Below are 19394 nucleotides of genomic sequence, written 5' to 3' on the forward strand. Positions count from 1 at the left end.
TAGCATGGTCAATCCACCTAGCTTGCACATCTTTGGGTTGTGGAGGTGAAACCCACGCAAACATGAGGAGAATGTGTAAACTCCACACGGACAGTGACCCAGATTCGGGATCGAAGCTGGGACCTCGGTGCCATGAGGCAGCAGGGCTAACCCCCTGTGCCGCCATGCTGCCCAGATTTTACATCCTTGACCTTGCGGGGCAAGAGCCCATGCCTGGGGCTTTGGGCATGAAGGTGGGGGTGATTCCGTGACACCCAATCCTAGCACGCCAAGAAGAAACTCAAGGCTCCGATTGGGTGGTTCTGTCACTGGTCAGCGTTAATTCTGAGCGTGTATGGTCCAGTGGAAATGAGAGATTAACAGTTCACCTCACCACTGACAGTTCACAGAGACGCAGCGGACATGTTCATTTGCAATATCTGCACCTTTCCATCTTAGATCATGCGGAACCTCTATTTTGAACATCGACACGGACCCAAAATCAGCCTCAGAAATGTAGTACGTTCAGGTGGGCTTTAATGTTCCACAGGCCAAAGCTTCCTCTGCAGTTGTTTACAACTCAACACTATTTCAGATACCTGGGAAAATCACAATGAAATGACACTTCTCTGTACCTACATACCCAACCACCTTGTGCCACCTTACCCTCCACCAGTCTCAATTCTGAAGACTTCCATGCAATCAATTGCTTGCACATATTCATGCGCCGCCACATACGTGAGTAGAAATACTGGGATAAAGATATCCCTCTGACAGTGCAAAAGCTCATGTTTTCCTCATCATGTTAAAAAACAAATGTCACCACACATTTACATCAGATGGGAGAAAATGTATTTAAATAGAGTCAAGGGTTCGGTTAACAGTATATCCAGGATTCCTCCATTGTACTCAAAGTCAATAATGGAAACAAACGGCACAAATAAACTCTGGATAAAGGCTTTGTTGAAGGATAATGGTTCTTATTTCCTGAGAACTGAAAAGGAACACACTTTTCTTCCAAAGCTCCTGAACACTGAAATCTGGACAAGGATACACGAGTCACCATTTTGATAAAATCTTGCAACAGCTGTCACTGTCAGTCATCAGCTACCCCGCCACCAACGTAGTTAAATCTTCCCTAAGTTCAACCTGTTTACGAGCCTCGTCTGCATGCAACTGAGATTCTGCTGTTTTCCTTTCAGGATAAGTTCAAAGGGATCTACCAGGATAGTCCTCGAGGGAAGCCAACATGACAGCTCACATGGTGCAACCAATGAAGCCAGGACAGATCTGTCAGTTTTCAAGTTAAGTCATGAAAATTCTTTCCGTTTTCTGAAACTACCACTTTGTCTGTACCTCGGGCCAGCCTCACTATCCAGCAGCAACTGGTGACTACTGAATGATCTTTCAGCTGACAAAACAGCAGTTTGTAGCAAGTAGAGGCAAAAAGACATTCAGGAGTGATTGATTACTTTTATTTGCCTGTTTCGGAACCTGACAGAAATGTAGTGACTGACATGTTAACCATGACATTATTCCTCACGCATGTGAGGTTAGCATCTGGAATGCAGCTGTGGGCTGTCCTGGTGTGTATTTGGAGGTGTCCTTGAGCTTAGTAATAAGAGGTTCTTTGGTAGATGTTATGGAGGAAGAGTTTCTATTGAAGGTAACTGTGAGAGGTTCTTTGCAGTCTTTGAGTGTCTCATGGAGGTGGGACTTTACCGAAGGCTAGCGTGGAGATGGTGGTTCATCAGGGCCGGTCATGATGGGGCTGAAAGTTGATAGCAGGCCTGAAATCAACCAAGGTAGGAAGGCCAAGCTAAACACAAGCAGCAAGGTTAGGGTGGGGCAAAAACATATCTACCGGTTATATGTAGGAAATCAGTCCGGAAGTATAGGAATTTCTTGTTTGCTCCCTCTATTTTGTTGACTGCACCACCGGAATTATGATTGTTCTCACCCTTCCAATAGCGTAGCAGCGGAGCCACTTGGAGAGAGCAAAAATATAACAAATACTCGCTGATTAAATACATCCAGCAGAAAATCAATTGCTTGCACATATTCATGCGCCTACACATACATGAGAAGAAATACTGGCATAAAGATATCCCTCTGACAGTGAAAAGCTCATGTTTTCCTGGACTAGTAATCCAGAGGCGGAGGGTTCAAATCCTACCATTGCAGGTGGTGGAATTGGAATTCAATGCAAATTCTGGATTTAAGAGTCTAATGGTGACCATTAAACCACTGTCGTAAAATCTCATCTGGTTCACTAATTTAGGGAAGGAAATCTGCCACGTCTGGTCTACATGTGACTCCAGACTCACAGCAATGTAGTTGACTCTTGAATACCCTCTGAAATGGCCGAGCAAACCATTCAGTTAGCACTGTGGGTGTACCTACACCACATGGACTGCAGAGGTTCATCACCAACTTCTCAAGGGCAATTAGAGAGGGGCAATAAATGCTGGTTGTGCCAGCGAAGCCCACATGAATAGAAAAAAAAAATTCCATCGCACTCCCTTCAGATAGAAAAGTTTGGCAAATAAAAAAGGATTAGACACTTGGCAGTTATTCATACTAAAACACTAATGTCATCTTATCTAGTGTGGCATGCTTAAAAATGTTCGCATGTTTTAATTTAGATTATGGTCATAAGATTGAAAAGTGCCCCAGAGGTTTTTGCTCTCACTGTTCTTGTAATAGCTGATTTTCTTTTTGAGTTGTGTTTATAGAATCACTGCAATTCAGAAGAAAGCCATTCGGACCATCAACTCTGCACTGACACTCCGAAAGAGCATCTTACCCAGGCCCATGACCTGCCCTATCCCGATAACCCCACCTAACCTTTGGACACTAAGGGGCAAGTTAGCATGGCTAATTCACCTAACCTGCGCTTCTTTGGGCTGTGGGAGGAAACTGAAGCACATGGAGGAAACAGCGCCAGCACAGTGGTTAGCAATGCCATCACACAGCGCCAGGGACCTGGGTTCAATTCCGGCCTTGGGTAACTGTCTGTGTGAACTTTGTATGTTCTCCTGGTGTCTGCGTGGGTTTCTTCCGAGTGCTCTGGTTTCTTCACACAGTTCAAAGATGTGCAGGTTAGGTGAATCGGCAATGCTAAATCCCCCCTGAGTGTTGGGGTGTACAGGTTAGGTTTCGGGAATAAACCTAACCCAGGTAGGTTACACTTTCAGAGGGTCAGTGCAGACTTGATGGGCTGAATGGCCTCCTCCTGCACTGTAGGAATTCCATGGTTCTATTCCATGGTTCTGTGAAACTCATGCAGACATGAGAAGAATGTACAAACACCACAGTCACCCAATGTCCGAATTGAACATAGGTCCCTGCTGTTGTGAGGCAGCAGTGCTAACCAATGTGCCACCATGTTAAGTCGGCGTGATTTAACAAAATGGGAACAAAGCCCATAGCGAGCGCGTTTAGCCACGTGTTTAAAGACAAGGCTATAAAATATGCCTCATGTTAGATAAGGGGCCTCAATTGGGAATGTGTGGCTGAGACCGCACAATGCCCGATTCTGTGCACTGAGGAGATTCACTCGCCGGATTCCTCCACGAGTACCGTTCCGTCTGGTCCCACGCCTCGGGTAACTCAGGAATCGGCACATCAAAGTGAGACTAACTGTCTTGCTTTAATATGCAAATTTGCTCATGCGTGGCATTCACATCACAACAGCTCGCGAGATCGCATTAGATCACGTGAGTCATTGCGAGCCAGGTAGACCCGGGGAGCGGGGTCTCCCGGCTTTTATTGGCCACGCTGTGCAACCACAAGCTACTTTTCGGGCGCAGTGTGGCCATTACATTGCGTGCTATGTTTCTGCCTTGTTTATTCAATTATTTTATTCATTCATAATTATCTCAATTAAATTATGTGTTCTGATATTTCAAAGACATTTGTAGAAGCTTGTAAATTTTGATGTAAAAGGTTTATTAACAAAAATAATTTTCTAAATACAAAGCGTTGAAACCAGTTAACATTTTACTTAACGTTTAACTTAATCAGCTGAACAATGACATGGAACTGCCTCAGCTTTTACAAGTTTCTTGCAATCAAATATATTTTCTTACTTAAACACAAAGTCGCATCTATCTGTAAAGGGGAGGGAGGGAAGAGTGCGGAGGGAGGGAAGAGGGGAGAGAGGGAGGGAAGAAGGGGAGAGAGGGAAGAGGAAGGGGAAGGAGGGAACGGGAAGGAAAGGGAGGGAAGGGGAGAGAGGGAGGGAAGAGGGGGGGAGGGTTTTTATAATTGTTAATTGACAAACTGAACATCCGAAAGCAGAAGCTGCTGAAGCGCAATGTCCTGGTACACCTCTCCTCTGACATCATTTTGGATGTCTTTTGGCAGTACACACTTAGGGGTGGGTGATTGGTTTGCTGCAATACCTGTCAGACAGATAGTTCACATTAGCTTACAGGAGGCTTTTATATATCAACTAAGGCATTAAACTTTGTTAAACCATTTGAAGTAATCACTCTTCTAAGAATGAACACATCAGGGAGACTTGTAAACAACTCAGCTTAAAATACATTGCAAAATCCAAATGTGCTTTGGTTCTGAATCAGCTGGGAGGACAGGCGTGCTAATATTTATGACCATGAAGGAGCCAATAGTACCATTATCGAAGCTATGATCTTCCAAAACCAACTCCGCTGGGCCACCCATATGCTTAGGATGCCAAAGCAAATATTCTTTGTCCAGCTCAAGGAAGGATTCCAAACAAGAGGAGGACAAAAGAAGGTCTTCAAAGACGCCTTAAAGGCTTACCTCAAGAAATGGAACATAGGCGTCAATGCCTGGGAGACCTTTGATCAGAAGAGACCTACTTGGAGGAACCTCCTGATTGAAGGGTCACAATTCTTCGAGAAACCCGACGGCAAGAGGAGGCCCGGAAAAGCAGCCTGAGAAAGGAAACCCATGACTTAGCATCCAAGGACCAAATGCCACCTTTTCGAACGTCCTGCCAAGTGAACGATTGAAGATGTGGCTCTAGGATCGGGCTCATCAGCCACGCAAGGACCAACGGAGCCCGTGACCAGTAACACAGAGTGTCTTAGATGGACAATCATTCCTGTTAGCGCGTGATTGCCGCATTCTGTCCATTATAGTTCCTTTAAGGGAGTTAATATCCTCATGACAAACCAAAGTTTAAAAAAAAATAATTCTTCCACTCTCTGTGACTTCAAACTCACTTTATACAGTAAAGTCCCCTTTTAAAGGAATTAACAGTCTCTTGTCAAACCAAAGTTTAAAAAAATAAAAATATACCTTCTTCATTTTATTTGCATTTTAAAGATATTCATAAATGCTAAGCACTAACTATATAATACCTTAACCTACCAAAGAAATGTCTCCCGATGTCTCCTTCCTCTGCTAGACTGGAAAATTTCTATGTAAATAAAAAGATATAAAAACTCACCAAACCTCCGGGTGAGTGGCCTACGTTAGTGCTGTAGCTGTATTTTTCCTTCAGCAGCACAAGGCTTCAAGCAGACATAAAAAATGGCGAGGAGATTAAACGCCAGGACGTCACACAGCGTTTATGTGGCGCACCAGTGACTTAATTCATGAATCCTGCAGGAAGTTCCAGGCTATGTTCTTTCTGTACCAGCACAGTATGTGCATGAGCATATAAATGGAGCAGATCGTCATCTCAATATATGTGACCTTGTTCTGGCATTTATTTTTCTGATTGGCACCAGTTATTACAACACGGAGAAAAATTAGCTGTATTTGCTTCAGTCAGTTGAGCTTTGCTGTTTCAAAGTATTTTTACAAGCTGGTAAAAAAGGTGGAGATTGTGTTCACAAAGTTTTTGTTTGCACGTCAGTTGAACTTCTGTGAATCTTGCCATTGGATTGGTGCGCCCAACTTGGTGATGCTGCTGCTTTTGGACGTTCAGCTTGTCAATTAACAATGATCAAATTGTTTATTGACAGGCTGAGAGGCTATTCGCGAGATTTGCAACGTTCAGAATACCTCGCGTGATCTAACAAGATCTCACGGGATGTTGCAATTTAACCATGTCTGCATCAGATCATCACAAGACCAGGGAACTAACAGCCTCCCAGCGAGGCCTCGACCGGACGCTGTTTAGTATTGGTTCACATAAATATGGACCAGATATAACGGCACCAGAGGGGGAATGGAGTCTCACAGGCCATTGGAGGTCCTGGGGTAGTTGGGTTCTGGGCAGGGTGGTACCCTGGCACTCCCTCTGCCATCTGGGCAGCCTGGCACCTCAGCAGTACCACCCTGGCAGTGCCACCTGGGCACCCTGGCAGTGCCACCTGGGCACCCTGGCAGTGCCACCTGGGCACCCTGGCAGTGCCACCTGGGCACCCTGGCAGTGCCACCTGGGCACCCTGGCAGTGCCACCTGGGCATCCTGGCAGTGCCACCTGGGCACCCTGGCAGTGCCACCTGGGCATCCTGGCAGTGCCACCTGGGCACCCTGGCAGTGCCACCTGGGCATCCTGGCAGTGCCACCTGGGCACCCTGGCAGTGCCACCTGGGCACCCTGGCAGTGTCACCTGGGCACCCTGGCAGTGCCACCTGGGCACCCTGGCAGTGTCATCCAGGCATCCTGGCAGTGCCAGGGTGCCCCAGTGGAACTGCAAGTATTACGGGGCACTTCCAGGGTGACAGGTTGGCAGTGCCCAGATACCTGGGTGGGTGGTTGCCCATGTCAGGCTCGGGAGCCCTATCTTCAAGAGGTGATGGTGGGGAGGGGGGTCCGGAGGCCCTGGTGCGTGCCTCAGATATCAGGGCGGCATTTAAAAATGGCACCTGATCTCTTCCTGTACTGACGAGCTGAGTTTGTCAATGCAGGAACTGAGGTAAGCGCTGCCTCGGCGAGGCATTCCCCGCAGAGCCCCTCCCCCCCCAATAAAGTCCCATTTGATAGCGGTGTCATTTGCTGTAATGGGCGCTGAGAAACACCCCGTGATTCCTGCCCAAAATGGGACTCTGTTTTTTCCCCTCGTTAAATCGGGCCAAATAAGGAGCTAAAATATGGGACAATCTCAGGATTCTGGATCTGATTCGAGGTTGTGGGAAATGTAGGTGAGCCACTCCTTTGCTGCCAGGTTAAAACACTCTTTCAGAGATGACGAAATATTTCAGGGCTTTTGGCCCCACAATTCAATAGGCCTCAACCGCTTTAATGATTGTGAGGTCTGCAGAGTTGCTACAAAATAGAAATGTGGCAATGGCTCTGACCAGCACTTTTGTGAGGCGTTTCTTTCACATGAGGTGTTGAATTGAGGCATCATGTGTCTGTTCAGGTAGCTGTAAAAGATCCCACAACATAATGCCAAGAAAAACAACACAAAAAGAGTTCTCATGGTGTCCTGGCCAACATTTCTCTCAATCAGCCCCACTAAAAACTGAACAGTTGGTTATTTATCTCAATTGCAGTCTGTGGGACCTTGCTACGTGTAAATGCCTGCTATCCATGTCTACTAAACCACATTAACTGAGTCTTGAAAAAGAGAGAATTATTTATTTTAGGAAGCCCTGAAGATGTGATCAGATACTGCATATAAATACGAGTTCTCCCTCGCTCATGGCAAAGTACCTTTGCCCTACAGAGGGTGTAATGTGCGATTTCATAAAGTATTAAGTCACCACAACAAAGTTTATTAATTCTGATCATTATTGTAACATGATCTAAGGCATGACACCGGGCAGCATGGTAGCACAGTGGTTAGCACAGTTACTTCACAGCTCCAGGGTCCCAGGTTAAATTCCCGGCTTGGTTCACTGTCTGCGGAGCCTGCACGTTCTCCCCGTGTCTGCTTGGGTTTCCTCCGGGTACTCCGGTTTCCTCCCACAGTCCAAAGATGTACAGGTTAGGTGGATTGGCTATGCTAAATTACCCTTAGTGTCCAAAAAAGGTTAGTTGGGGTTACGGGGATAGGGTGGAGGTGTGGGAATAGGGTGGAGGTGTGGGCTTGGATAGGGTGCTCTTACTAAGGGCCGGTGCAGACTCGATGGGCCGAATGGCCTCTTTCTGCACTGTATATTCTATGACTGAAGCGATACGCAGGTAAAGCAGGGGCAAGTGAAGAGCATGCCTACTGATTGCTCACAACAGTGACTGTCAAAGCTGTGCATCCAAAGTGGAAATATTTCTTTTGTTTTTACCATTTGAAGTTGATGACAGCTCTATTAATATATAAATGATTAAACCGTTTCTATAACTTGTTATGAAATATTCAGCGTGCATCAAATGTATTGAATCTTATTCGTGGGTCATTCGCGGTTAGCGAACGAGACCAATTTCAAACTTGCGCCCCACTGAGATGAAGGTGGGCCGCTGATGTGGTCACTCAATCGCGTTCAGATCACATTACCTTCCAGATTTTCACATAAGGAGCAGGTATTTGAGCAAGGTGACCATCAGCATTAGCCGCTACCGGAGTGTTTTGTTGAGGAGCGTTCGGGGGGGGGGGGGGGGGGGGGGGGGGGGGGGGGGTGCGGTGTGGGGAGCAGAAAGTGAAGAAGGACAGAAGGAGGTTGTTTTTTTTTGCAGCACATACCCGCGGGATCACCAGTTGACTGTGCACTGGTTCACTTGTTTTCTGCCTGCTTCTCTGCACTGCCCGCGATACTGCATTGGAGTTCATCGCCACTGCTAATGCACATTCACACATTCATGATAAATTGCCGGACACATGAAATTGCTTGCCGACAAGAACAACAATTTTGTTGCATTGTTCCTGCAGATTCTCTTTCCTGCTTATCCACATTGTGGCTTACTTCTGCGGAGGACTCAAATCCAAAGTCCCATGTGAATAAAATTGCACTTGTAATGATAAAACAGCTTTTCCAAGTTCCAGCACTGGAATGGAATTCAAAACAAATGTTCTTGAAACATTGCTACCATGACACAGGAGACTGCCCAGGCCATTGCAGCCGTGTGGCGCAAACTTTGCAATTGGAGTCCATTTCTCAAGTGTATTTCTCTGTTCTTTCCCCAACAGAAGCAGAAGATGACGAGGCCTTTGGGCCCACCTCATGCAAATATGAAATCCATACTAAAAACTGATAGGTTGGCTTGGCACATCCTAAACGTTTGTTATTTATTTTCTTCAAATTGCTCAAAGTTCCATCTCTTCCATTTTTCCCCAGATTCTTTCAGTTGCCTGCCCAAGCCTCTGGCTCACTATGTTTTCCTTGTTGGACTAATACGCTCCCATTTGGCTCCTACAACCTGATTGAGGGAGCACTTGTTAAGTGAGGCAGATTCCTCTCCTTACAACACCGAAACAGGCAATTTTACTCATCTGGTCTGTGCCAGTGTTCATGCTCCACACGAGCTTCCTCCCGACCTCATTTAACCATAGCGGCATGACCTTCTCTTCCTATTCTTTCTACATGTAATTTATCTAGCTTCCCCTTCAATTGTTCTCCATCTATCTGTGTAAAACTGCTGCTCAGTTAAGATTAATCCACTCAATTTTATACACCAACGTCCGATAAATGTTTCAAACAAGTAAACAAGGTTGCCGACTAAATCTCGTGGAACAGACATATGAAAAGTTAAGACAATGCTTCTGCCTGTAAGTACATCCAGATTTCCCATCCAGTGTGAGAAACACAACGCAGATGGGAAACCTGCTGCCAACATTGAGCCTCTGCTGCAGTTTTTAAGAGCAGATATTCCTCAATCTCTCAGGGGCCGAGAATGCTTGGAAACTGCTCAACATAGTTAACACAACCCACGCAGGATTTAATGTCATAGGACACAGCACAGGAGCTCCATAATTGACTTCTGGGTAGAGCATGTGCATGTATGTGTGTGAGAGAGAGAGAGAGAGATGGATGGAGAGAGTGGAAGTAAGCATCATGCATCGTTTCATAAACACTTGACACAGTGGTCTGTGAAGTCTTTCCACCCAGCCTTTCTCTTCTGTATCTTGTTATACAAGGCAGAGCACGGATAATTATAAATTAATATACGAATAGGAAATAGGAAAACAAAATGCAAATTTAGCATTTTCACTTTTTCCATCCTTTTTGGCTGTTTATTGATCTATATTATTATCTAATGCAGAAATATACCACCCACAATGGCTTCAGATAGAGGAACATGTATCATCCAGACTCCCTTTTCAGATTACACTCTGTACGAGCCCCCCAAATTTTGTTACAATCTGGTTGGGGACCAACAACCTTTTTAGAAAAATAAAGTTGATATAATTTGAAATCCCCAGTGTTTACCAAGAAAATAAAGCCACAAGATTCCAAGGCTTTACACAAAAATAAATTTTACGTTACAGAAGTCAGGAAAGCAAGCCACCTATCTTGTACTTGACATCCAGAATGAACATGAGGTAAACCTGGATTAACAGGCAAACTGTGGTGGAACACAACCACAAATGGTACAGTAAATGGCAGGCACAACTAAGACAGGCCCCCTGAATTCTCAGCAACCCACCCAAACATCAGTCAGCACTGTGAGTCACAAAAATTATTTAAAGACACTTTGTGGGGGATTTTAGTTCCTTTCCTTCAGATCTGATCCCCAGTCAACAGCAGCTCTACCCTACACCAAATTCCATGGGTACAATCTTGACCCAAAAGGCATGCTATTCCAGATTGCCCTCAAATCAACCCACAGGGCCAGCTTTCTTGGTCTTCTTTTTCAGATGAGTTGTTCTCCTACAGAGACCATGGGAAGGATTTCATAGCCTTTCTCGCCAGGGGGATCTTCCAGACCTGCCAGGATCTTCCAATCCCACCGACAGCAACCCCCCACCCCGGGTTTCCCGGCGGCAAGGGTGGATTCAATGGGAAATCCTATTGGCAGCGGTGGGACCAGAAGATCCCACCACTGGCCAATGGTGGGCTGCCTCCTGCCTCAGAGAAGCATGCCACGGGGGCACAGATTATCCCTCCCCTTCGCCTCGCCACCCCATTTCCCTCCTGTGTTGGACAGGCTACCCTCCAACGTCTAGCCACTTACAAGGTCCCAGCTTCCCAGCCGTGCTACTGTTGACAACAGCTTCTGGGATTCCCTGAGATCCAGCTCTTAGCAGCACGGAACTATCAGTGGCTCCCGAGGCTTCTCTGAGCCCAAGAAACCTCAACTGCGCAACTTTCAACAGTATGTCCATTGCATGGAGCTGACTCCTCTACGTCTGCTCACTCGGGGCTGCTGTTAACTCTGCCCCCTAAAATTTACCTGTGTGACACATCAATATCTCCCAACAGGCTTCTCCCACCTGCTCTGATAATCAGACGTATCAACCCTTGGTGCATTTAGTGCCTTAAATATTACAGACTCCAGTAAACCAATGGTCTCCCCAGCAATTAACTTATAAAAATACACAAACAAAGATCCAAAAAATACTGATTCCCTCACAACATATATATGAACACACAAAATCACACACACACAGCATCCTTTGTTTCCATTACTTTGCATGTTGTGATGTGGTTCATTGTGTATTTTGGTGTGATGCCCGGTAAACCCTCAGATTAAACCTGATACAATTCAGCTCATTTTATGGAGATTAGAAAAGTGCAAATGAACATAACTTCTAAATGGGAAGGAACTAGCTGATCGATACCTCTCATTCTCTAACGATTGGCGGGTGACCTGGTTCGTTTTGAGAATCACTCATGAATCAGAGTGTTAGAAATGAGAAAGTCAAAGGCATTTGTGTGCTACGCAGTACCACCTGATCAATGAGAACATGTTTCAGAATAAATACTGATACCAGAATTCAGGCCACAGGCCTCGTCCTGAGTAATAGCCACAGGCACCGCAACACTAGTCAGGTTTGCCATTGTAAAGAATTACACATGTTGTCACTGTTCTGCACTAAATTGAAATTTACCTCAGTATCGACCCGAGAAAATATAGACCCAATATGATTCGTAGAGATTTTTGGACCAAACCCTATGCAACAATGTTCATTCTGATTAACTATCATCCCTTTCAGAGACCAGAATATTGAAAGTGCTGCCTTTCACAACTGGGTTCCAACAAGACTGAGGGGATGAAAATGCTCTGTATCCGTAAAGATTCAGCAGGCACATGAGCCAACGTTTCATCACAGTCACACGTCTAAGTACCAAACAATCTGGAGTGCAGCAAGCAACCCATCAGAGAGGTCATAGGGTTTGTTTGTATAGGATATGGAAAGGTTCAGACTGTTGCATTACAGATGGCCTTCTGAGCTTATGGGTTCAGGCACAATTTTGAGGATAGAGCAGGATTTACTCTGCATCTAATCATTTTGTACCTAACCTAGAGTGCTTGTTGCTGATGCCCTATATAGTAAAGGATAGAAATTATGATCAGGAAGGCATTTTACCCAAATGGGGAATGCACTTCTACCAGTTTTCTCTTTCTGCTATTATAATGGAAATGCTGACTCACTGATGATACACATTTATATGTCTACAAAGGACTGCTTCCATTAAAGTAATGGAAAGTGTTTCATTCCAGAGTTTAACGTCCCTTCCCTTGATGATGACAGAAATTCACTCAATAAATATATGAAGAGGAGAGAAAATGCACAATTTGGACACATTTTGATTCAAGTCAGGTTGACGTTCCTTTGGCATTTTGGGCGCACCTGCAGGTAAAGTGTTAATATCTTAAAATTCCTTTTAAAAATCAATTTACTGAATTCAGGCTTCGCTAGCTAGACCAGCACTTGTTGCCAATCCCTCCCTGCCATTAAGAAAGTGGTGGTAAGCTGTCTTCTTGAACCACAGCAGCCCAATGGTGTAAGCACACGCACAGTGCTGTTACGGAGGGAATTCCAGGATTTTGACCCAACGACAGTGAAGGAACCACAATATATTCTAAGCTAGGGTGGTGAGTGGCTTGGAGGGGAATGGTCCTAAATGGTGTCGAGCTTCTTGAGCGTTGTTGGAGCTGCACTCATCCAGGCAAGTGGGAGTATTCCATCATCCTCCTGACTTGCACCTCATAGGTGATGGACAGGCTTTGGGGAGTCAGGAGATAAGTTACTCACTGAAGGATTCCTAGCCTCTGATCTGCTCTTGTAGCCACAGTATTTATCTGACTTGTCCAATTCATTTCTGGTCAATGGTAATCCCCAATTTGTTGATAGTGGGGATTCAGTGATGGTAATGCCATTGAATGTCAAGGGGTAATGGCTTGATTCTCTCTTGTTCGAGATGGTTATTGCCTGGTACTTGTGCAACGTGAATGCTACTTGTCACTTGTCAGTCCAAGAATGGATGTTGTCCAATTCTTGCTGCATTTGCACGTGGACTGCTTCAGTCTGAGGAGTCACAAGTGTTGCTGAAATTGTGCAATCATGAGTGAACATCCCCACATCTGACCTTATGTTGGAATGAAGGTAATTGATGAAGCAGCTGAAGAGGGTGGGCCTAGGACACTATCCTGAGGCCTGGAGCTGAGATGACTGACCTCTAACGATGACAACCATCCTCCTTTGTGCAAGTATGGCTCCAACCAGTCGAGTGTTTTTCCATATATTCCCACTTTTGCTAGGGCTCCTTGATGCCATACTCGATCAAATGCTGCCTTGATGTTAAGGGCAGTCACTCTCACCTCACCACTGGAGTTCAGCCCTTTTGTCCATGCTTGAACCAAGGCTGTAATGAGGTCAGGCGCTGTGTGACCCTGGTGGAATCCAAGCAGAGCGTCGGTGAGCAAGTTATTGCAAATAAAGTGTCATTTGATAGCATTGTTGATTACTCCTTCCATCACTTTACTGACGATTGAGAGTAGTCTGATAGGGCAATAATGTCCTGCATTGTGTGTACAGACCTGGGCAATTTTCCACATTGCCAGGTAGATGCCAGTGTTGTAGCTGTACGGGAACAGGTTGGCTAGGGGCACGGCAAGTTCTGGAGCACAAGTCTTCAGTCCCATTGCCAGAATATTGTCAGGGCCCATAACCTTTGCAGTATTCCATGCCTTCAGCCATTTCTTGATAACATGTGCGGTGAATCAAATTGGCTGCAGACTGGCATCTATGATGCTGGCGACCTGTGGAGGAGACCGAGATAGATCATCACTTCGGCACTTCTGGCTGAAGATTATTGCGAATGCTTCAGCCTTATTTTTTGCACGTATGTGCTGGCTCCTCCATCATCGAGGATGGAGATATTCGTGGAGCCTCCTCCTCCACTGAGTTGTTTGATTGCCCACAACCATTCATGACTGGATGTGGCAGGATTGCAGAGCTTAGATCTGATTGTGAGATCGCTTAGCTCTGTCTTGCACTTGCTGCTTATGTTGTTTGGCATGATAGTAGTTCTGTGTTGTAGCTTCGCCATGTTGACATCTCATTTTTAGGTATGCCTGGTGCTGTTCCTGTCATGCTCTCTTGCATGCTTCATTGAACCAGGGTTGACCTCGTGGTTTGGCGGTAATGGTAGAGTGAGGAATATGCCGGGCCTTGAGGTTACAGATTGTGGCTTAGGACAATTCTGCTGCCGCTGATAGCCCACAGCACCTCATGAATTCACAGTCTTGAGTTGCTGGATCTGCTCCGACAATAGTGTCACACAACAAGATGGACTGAATCCTCAATATGAAGATGGAACCTTTGTCTCCACAAGTACTGTGCGGTGGTGCTCCTAACGATACTGTCATGGACAGATGCATCTGCGGCAGGCAGGTTGGTGAGGCTGAGATCTAGTATATTTTCCCTCTTGTTGGTTCCCTCACTACCTGTCCCAGACCCAGTATAGCAGCTATGTTCTTTAGGACCTGGTCCGCTCTGTCAATAGTGGTGCTACCGACCCATTCTTGCTGATGGATATTGAAGTCCCCAACCCAGGGTACATTCTATGCCCTTGCCTCCCTCAGTGTTTCCTATGATCAACATTGAGGAGTACTGATTCAACAGCCGATGGTGGATGGTATGTGGTAATCAGCAGGAGGTTTCTTTGCCTATGTTTGAACTGAAGCCATGAGACCCCATGGGGTCTGGAGTTGATGTTATGGACTCCCAGGCCAACTCCCTCCTGACTGTATACCACTGTACCACCACCTCTGCTGGACAGGTATGTGCAAGACAGTTATGTCCTGTCCCCCTGGCAGTAGTGTCTGGGATGTTATCTGTAAGGTATGATTCGATGAGTATAACTATGTCAGGTTTTTGTTTGACTAATCTGCGAGATAACTCTCCCAATTTTGGCACACACCAAAGATGTTGGTAAGGAGGTCGTTGCAGGGTCAATAGGGCTGGATTTTCCATTGTCGTTTCCAGTGTCTAGGTCGGTGCTGGATGGTCCATCTATTTTATTTCCTTTTTATTGACTTTGTAGCAGTTTGATACATCTGGGTGGCTTGCTAGGCCATTTCAGGGGGCATTTATTATAGATCTGGAGTCACATGTAGGCCAGACCAGGTGAAGATGGCAGATTTCCTTCCCTGAAGGCCATTAGTGAACAAGTTGAGGTTTTTTTTAACGACCATGGTCATCATTAGACTTTTAATCTCTGATGTTTATTGGATTCAATTTGTACCATCTGCCATGGTGGGATTCAAACCTGCCCCCCAGAGTATTGCCCTGGGTGTCTGTATCACCAGTCCAGTGACAATATCACCACCTTCAACATGATAGAAAAGTGATACAAGATGCAATATACATCAAAGGTGAGATTCAAAGTCTTTTCATAGTCAAGATACACTGGAGTTAGAAAAAGCTGGTCTCTGGGTCAGCCCAAAATGTTTTTCAGTGCCATTCAATTTGGGCTTTGGATGACACACACTGGTCTGATCAACTAAATGCAATGGCATATTCTTTGATAATAGATGTAACTCAACAGTGAGGCTGCTTTACAAAGAGGTGAAGAACACATCTCTCAGATTCAGAAAAGGGGAATTAAAATTCAGGCTGACTCCATTATATTTACCTGTAGTCCAGACACAACAGATTAATAATAATATAATAATAATCGCTTATTGTCACAAGTAGGCTTCAATGAAGTTACTGTGAAAAGCCCCTAGTCACCACATTCCGGCGCCTGTTCGGGGAGGCCGGTACAGGAATTGAACCCGCGCTGCTGCCTTGTTCTGCATTACAAGCCAGCTATTTAGCCCAATGTGCTAAACCAGCACCGGAATTATAGATTATTGAGATTATTGAGGTTACCCTATTGATCTTTATAAAGCATCAGTTTAACGTGAAGTAACAATGTGACTTGTTGGCAGCCCTTATCTCCGAATCAAAAGTCCACAAGCACATAATCTTGACCAGCAATCCAGGACAGTACGGAGGGACAGCACTGCTGGAGGAGCCGGACTTCAGACGAGGTGTTGTCATTCTGTTCAGGTGTGTGAAAAGATAATGGGTTTAATTAAGATCAATTTGAAGAGTTTCCCAGTGTCCTGACCAACATTCAGCCCTCAACTAACTGCAGAACCAAGTGTGTTTTGGTGCTGTTTGCGCGATAACCTCTGCACAAATTGGCTGATACATTTTCCCATATTATCTTGACTTCAAAAATTATGAACTGGTTATTAATTATGTTGAGACGTCCTTCGGGCATGATAAGGAATTATATCTGTTTGAGTTCTTTCACTCACAGTCCATACCAAATAGATTTCTCCTTATTTCATCTGATGAGAAAATCTATTTATAGATATTAAATTAAGTCAGAACAAGACAGTATCATGTATACATTGCAGCTAGAATATGCACAGTGAATCTGAAAATTAGTTAATGTGGTTTTAAAATTATGTTATTCAATGTTAGCCGACAAGTGTTAATGGGGATTGTAGATTCCTTTTATGCCTTACTTTAACAGGAATGCCTCACACCATTTCACATAATCTCAAGGTTGCAAGTATTGTTTGGAGAAAGATGAGATCTATTATAATTCACCAGCTGAAGGTTCTCAGAGGTTGACACTGGAGGTGTCTGAGAGAGACAGGAATTACCTTGATCGCTCAACATAATAATCTGTAAATGTATCCATAAAGTAATTTTTCCCCACTAAGTTCCTCTAGCAAATGTGTTACTAATGAATAGAGTCAACGGAAATACAGGGCCAGGGATATAATGCACATATGGCATTACCATGTAAAACAACAGAAATTTCTCCCACTTATATTCTGTAAGGTACTACACCATACCTTTTGGTTTGATATTTTGTGTGGTCTCACATCATTTCATATTCGCTGACCCCCTCAGTTATTTTGCATAAACAATGGTGACAGTAAGAAGTAACAACAACAATGCAAGTTAAAGCAATGCCAGGTTAGATATAGAATTAAAATGCTAGGCAGAAGCTACGGAAAGGGGTTGGCACAGTGGCAAAGTGGTTAGCACTGCTGCCTCACAGCACCAGGGACCCGGGTTCAGTTCCGTCCTTAGATGACTGTGTGGAGTTTGCACGTTCTCTCCGTGTCTGCGTGGGCTTCCTCCGGATCTTCCGGTTTCCTCCCACAGTCCAAAGATGTGCAGGTGAGGGGGATTAGCCATGACCAATTGCCCCTTAGTGTCGAAAGGTTCAGTGGGGTTACGGAGATAGGGCGGGGGTGTGGGCCTAGGTAGGGTGCACTTTCAGAGAGTTGATGCAGACTCGATGGGCTGAATGGCCTCCTTCTGCACTGTAGGGATTCTGTGATTCTATAAATTGCAGGTAGCGACCCAAGCAAGCAGTCTGGATGGCGGGCTAACAGATCAGTCAACTGGATTACTGCCTCTTCCATCCATACAGCATCCGCTATAATACAACACTGGCTATTCTGCTAATCACAGTCTTGGCAGTTCGACAATACCAGTCATGGGACACCATACACTTTCAGCTCCTACGTCAACATCATCTTTTATTACCTTGTCAGCTCTACAGGTCACACTAGAAAATAGATTAAAAGAAAATTTTAAAAAACTACCAGAATAAAGAATACCAAACCTCTGTTACTGACTTTAAGGCAGTAATTCGACCTTGTGCCACTCTCAGATTTTTTCCCCCCCCCTCACAGCTTAAATGTCACTTAAAGTGCCCAAATGAATTGTTATCTTAAAACTACTTGCCAGTTTATATGTGACACACATGTCTCAAATCTATCAGTCTGGAAGTTATAGCACAATGAAGGTCAGCCGCGGCACACGACACTAAAGATACATTTAGTGCGAAAACATCCACAAGGAAACAATGCTGGACTTGTTACAAACAGGAGACGGTGGAAACAACTTTGTTAAAAGCAGTCGATATTTCTGTGCTCCTTTTGTCAGGCGCAAAAAAGAATTATTTTGACTAGCTTGCGAATATCAGCGCTCGCATTCTTCAGCATTGTCTACACTGAAACAATCGTTTACCCTTTATTGAATGAGCATCTTTCTGAATGTAAACATCTTCCTCCCAGATGCACGGTTGCAAAAATAACCAAAGGGCGCGCGACACGATTTAGACCATGTCCAAAAGCATTCATCCCGTGTCAAATATTATAGTAATCGACACGCTTACAACTGACAAGGGGGTGGAGAGGGGGCTTTGCACTGAAAGAAAAAAAAACTCGGTTCAAACTTAGATCTGCTCCCTGTAAAAGAAAAACGTTTAAATATCAAGTGGACAATAGAAATTTACGTTTGGAATTTATAATATCCCTATCCTGTTTGGCCCACAATAAGACCTGCAAGAGCAGTAAACTTTCTCCAAAAGCTGCTCAACTCCCTGTGAACAAAGATAAGTTACACCTGAGATTAAAATACTTCGATTGCCTTTTGGGCACAAGGAACCGAATGGATCTAAGTTAACCAGGCCATTGATTTTTCTTGAGATGAGTGCTTTTAATATCGTGGTGCAGTCGTGATAATCCCTTCAAATAATAATCATTGTCTCACTTCATCTATGGGCTTTTCACCCTGTGTTTAATTTGTATCTGTCTTTCAATACAAGCGCAATCTTCGCTCTGAAATCCCATTCTTTTGTCTCGGTTCATTCGCCAAAAAAGCACATTTTTGCTAAACAGGCTGAAGTAACTGCTCATCACTGGCGCCAAAACAATTCCTCTCACGTGTCGAATAATGCAAAGTGCAGATACAAAGCTATATCATTGTATAAATCGCTCCCTTTGGATGTGTAGAACTGGATAGGAAATGATCTGTGGGCTTGCACGCCATTCATGATTTAAAGCGGCGTTTTATGAAGAATTTCCCCTCACACCTATGGAAATATTTATTTCTCCTGTCAGGTGCTTGCTTTTTTTTGATAAATCGAGGTTGTGGTCTGGGATAATTTCGCCCTAATTGGTATTTCAGATGAAGGAGATTTGAAAGTTAAATACAATAACATATTTCTATAATATCCCTCTGGGTTTCTGCAACTCTACTGGCATCACAGTCATGCATATTTAATCTTTTACAGTCTCCACTTACAAAACAATTTTTTAAAAAATCAACAAGGGAATAAATAGATTAT

General features: G+C 44.6%; 1 protein-coding gene across 1 annotated transcript in view; it reads right to left on the reverse strand.

Moving 5' to 3' along the window:
- Positions 1–19394, reverse strand: part of pde3a (phosphodiesterase 3A, cGMP-inhibited) — a 558970-nt gene that overhangs the window by 538088 nt on the left and 1488 nt on the right. The window lies entirely within an intron of this gene.

This window comes from Scyliorhinus canicula, chromosome 11 (assembly GCF_902713615.1).
Source record: "Scyliorhinus canicula chromosome 11, sScyCan1.1, whole genome shotgun sequence".
NCBI classification, from domain to species: Eukaryota; Metazoa; Chordata; class Chondrichthyes; order Carcharhiniformes; family Scyliorhinidae; genus Scyliorhinus; species Scyliorhinus canicula.